At 34.6% G+C, this 3,449-nt stretch overlaps 1 pseudogene; it reads right to left on the bottom strand.

Moving 5' to 3' along the window:
• On the bottom strand, positions 1,502-2,847 carry LOC104748767 (annotated as a pseudogene).

Below are 3,449 nucleotides of genomic sequence, written 5' to 3'. Positions count from 1 at the left end.
AAACGCTTTTAAAAGTTTTTTAAAAGCGTTTACAATGTTTTTAAAATATATAAATTTCAATATTTTTGGCGGGAGAAATTTTCGATTTTGGCGGGAAAATTTTGTTTTTTTGGCGGGAAAAAAAAATTTGGCGGGAAATTTTTTTGGCGGGAAAATATTTTCGATTTTGATGACTGTACATTCTTGCTGTCACTAAAAAGGGCAATTTGGTCATTTTGTATATAAAGAGGGGTAGTTTTAAAAATAGTCAACATAAAGTGGTATTTTAAAAAATGAGTATGGAAAAAGGGGCATTTTTGAGAATGCCCCTAATATTTTAGATTGGGTTACACTCAATATTAAAACATGTGAAAAAATTAATAGAACACCAAATAATATAAATATGATAATCAAAAATGAAATTTAAAATTCAACTTTTATCCAAAACCAAATAGTAATATTTAACTCATTATATTAAAGAAAAGTAACTACATAAGTTTTGTTTTCAAGTTTTTTTTTACAATTATTTTTGTGGTTTTCAATTAAAATATGGTATTTTGATTCTTCAATTTTTTTTTTAATTATTCATAAAGTTAATGATACTGTAATGTTTCACTTTTGATTAGTTGGTTTTATAAATATTATTTCGAGATTTTAAAATAGTACACATAATATTATCATTCCAAATATATAAGAAAACTATATGTATCTTGGTTCAGTTCAATTTCGATTTAGTTCCCGTGTTTTTTGGTTATTCAATGAAATAAGTTTGTTGCATAGACCATATAACCTGCTCTAGTCTTGGGCTGAGGAGATGTACTGATTTGATTTGAGGTGGAGGTGGTGGGCGGCTGGACGGTGGCCAACGATCGGAGGTGGAGGTGATGGTTTTAGATTAGTTTTGGAAATATTATAGAAAATATAAGCTTTTAACAGTTACTACTCATATGGATATTTGTCCCTATCTTTTCTCTTATATTGGGAAACATAACAGGTGTACTGGTAATTGTGTGGTTAGAAAGAGAAATATCTGCAGGGATACAACAACGTATTGGACCTGAATACGCAGGCCCGTTGGGAATTCTTCAAGCTCTAGCCGATGGGACAAAACTACTTTAGTCAGTCAGTAAATTATTAAATTTTTTTGGGTGATACACTGCAATTCCTCATAATGATATGTAGCGAACCAATTCTTGTATTTTTGGGCATATTCTAAGTTTGAATTTAACAAGTTCGCTCTCCGCCAGTTTTGTGGAGATATCCATTACTCCATGTGTTAACTGGCTTCTTTTGAATTGTTGGTTAATCTTTTATAAACGCCTAAATATGTCCTAACCCATTTGTCTTAATGCATTACAATTAACATAAATAAAGGTAACTTATTAATATGTTCCCTCTCAAGTTCTCTGTGGTTATACCAAACTTTTTATTTAGTCTCTTGCTATCTTTATAAGAAGGTAAAAGACATACGATAGAAGAATGTAGAAAAAAACAAATTAAAAGTTAAAATAACTAAAAACAATTATCTGAAAATCTTACGCTCAGATTCCAAGTACCTGATGCTCTCACTCGGATGCAGGAAATCCACGTCAAAATATGTGATATCTTCATCCTTACTAAACCAGGAATCCGGTATCCCTTTGATCTCAATCCTTTCGAGATTATTCGTGTGTAGATCATAGCACAAGATGTAAAAGGGAGAAATCAAGTCTCGCGGAAACAAAATAACCTTGCCTTTTAGATTTGTACCTCTTATTGTCAAACGATTGGTAATGACTAAATGCATCTGACAAGGCTTCAAAACCAAAGTCTTCCTCGACCATTCTTTCTTCGTCCAATCTTCCACAACCCATAGATCCACGGTACCTGTCTCTTTTAGATAGGTAATGTCAATGACAGCTACTGTTCCACCATAATCTATTTGAGACACTGTCTTCTCATCTGTAGTTAGCTTCTCTATCCAAGGTATTTGCATCATATCAAATCCTTCTGACCTGACATCGAACCTCACAAGCACACATGTATATGTATCAGTCCACGCACAGTAATATATAGCTCCTTTCATACATAATGCTAATATATCAGGCTCATGAGGATGAAAATCATTTGCAACGCTTTTCCTTTTCCACGAGCCACCACTTTCTAGAACATACACCCAATACTCAGACCTTTTCTTTCCCATATCCTCTACAAAAATTGTGCAGAGTAGTTTATACTGATCCTTTACAGGATCGTGGCCCATATAGTATTGGATGGTATAAGGATCATAATGAAGGTCGCGACCCTCAGCTATGATATCAGATTCTTTGATAAGAGGTATGATATAAAGTTGTCTGGTGGTAGGGTTATAGATCCGGGCATTTAAATAATACATGAAGCAAATAAAGCCATGGAGAAAGCGTGGGTTGAAGCCTCCCATCCTACGGACAGTCAGATCCTGGTCGAATTCTAAGGTAGAAGGAAACGGGCTTGGAACGGCTGATGATAGGAGCAGAGACTTAGAATAGAAGCGGCGGTCCTTTAAAGACATGTAAAGACGAGGTTGAGATGGGACCATAAGGAAACGGTTGCAAAAATCTCTAGAGGACAAGAGAGATAACCAAACTTCGAGACACTCTTGGATTTCAGAACAGATTTCGCAGGCAATCTCTTCAGAATCTCGATCAGGAGATCCACAGGGAGGTGTCGTGCGTCCCAAGTTATTGAATTACGCATTGCTTCTTCTTCTTCTTCTATAGGAATCTGTGGTGCAACCCTATTTTGTGTTCGTTGCGTGGTTCTTCCTCTACCTCTTCTTCTTCTCAACTTCATTCTCTCTCTATTCTGTAGTATGGCAGATGCTGCAACACGAAGAGACAAACGCACCATAGTTAGTTGTCCTCTTCTAATCGGGAGAACATAAAAAAAAAATTTAAGAGACGGCCACCGGGTCCGGGATACAAATCTCGATTTAGGATTTTAAAGTTCGCTGGCAATACGACTATTCCTTTTATACTCTTTTCCGCTTCCAAGTTTCAGGATTCACGTCTAGACATCATAAACTTAAAGATTTATTAAATCTTAAATATTTAATTTTTCTTTTTTGGTAAACTTAAATATTTAATATTTACAACAAAGTTATATAATTTTTTTATTAATTTATTGTTCGACTAACCTATAACCCGAAAGATACTCAGGGTTCACAATTCGGGTCAGGTTTATTATATAAGATATACATTGCAACAAAATCGAAGACTCGCTATCAATGCAAAAAAAAAAAGAAATAAAAAAGAAGACTTGTGATCGTCATCATCGCTCTTCAAAGTGCAAACCCTAATTTGCAACTTATCTTCTTTTGTCCGTGAGTCTAGGCGACCAACTCTATCTTGTCGATCAACATCTGAAAACCCTTTTTTTCTTTTCCAATTTCTGAAAAAAAGAAAAACAGTTTTGTGTATTTTATGATTAAGGAGTAGGTGGATTAGGATAGA

This window comes from Camelina sativa, chromosome 15 (assembly GCF_000633955.1).
Source record: "Camelina sativa cultivar DH55 chromosome 15, Cs, whole genome shotgun sequence".
NCBI lineage: Eukaryota > Viridiplantae > Streptophyta > Magnoliopsida > Brassicales > Brassicaceae > Camelina > Camelina sativa.
The sequence above is the reverse complement of the archived record's forward strand: the minus strand, read 5'-3'. Positions and strand labels throughout refer to the sequence as shown.